Raw genomic sequence first — 501 nt, forward strand, 5'->3', positions numbered from 1 at the left:
GTGCTGAGGAGGAGCCCACCATCTCGCCCCTTGCTTTCCCTTCTCCCGCTCTCCTCCTCCTAAGAAGGGAGGGCGGAAGCAGGGCGGCTTGCAGGGCGGCTCTCTGGCCCCGGGCGTCGCGGGCCTGTCCTCGCGGTGTCCTTCCCCGGCCCCGAGTCACGCATCAGTCATCTTGTCACATTGAACTCCAGATGCTCCTACCCTAGAGAATGCTCTGACTCCGGCCATTTTTCTTCATTCTCACTAACAATTTGGTAATGAAATATTGATTTTTAGTTAGATTCATATTGATGCTATTAGGTTTGCATTGATAAATCATGCCGGGCTCCTGTCTGGGCGGCCAGAGAGTGCTACACTGAGCCCTGGAGATTACAATCAACTCATTGATGTGTTAATTTGATGGATTTTTTCGTTCTCTGAGAAGGAGTGGGAGGGTGCAGGGAGATTTTTCAGCACAGCCCTGGTAAAGTTTTCACAGTGAGATCCGGACAGTCATTGCTG

The sequence above is a fragment of the Bison bison genome, unplaced genomic scaffold, assembly GCF_000754665.1.
Source record: "Bison bison bison isolate TAMUID 2011002044 unplaced genomic scaffold, Bison_UMD1.0 scf7180017864353, whole genome shotgun sequence".
Taxonomy (NCBI): domain Eukaryota; kingdom Metazoa; phylum Chordata; class Mammalia; order Artiodactyla; family Bovidae; genus Bison; species Bison bison.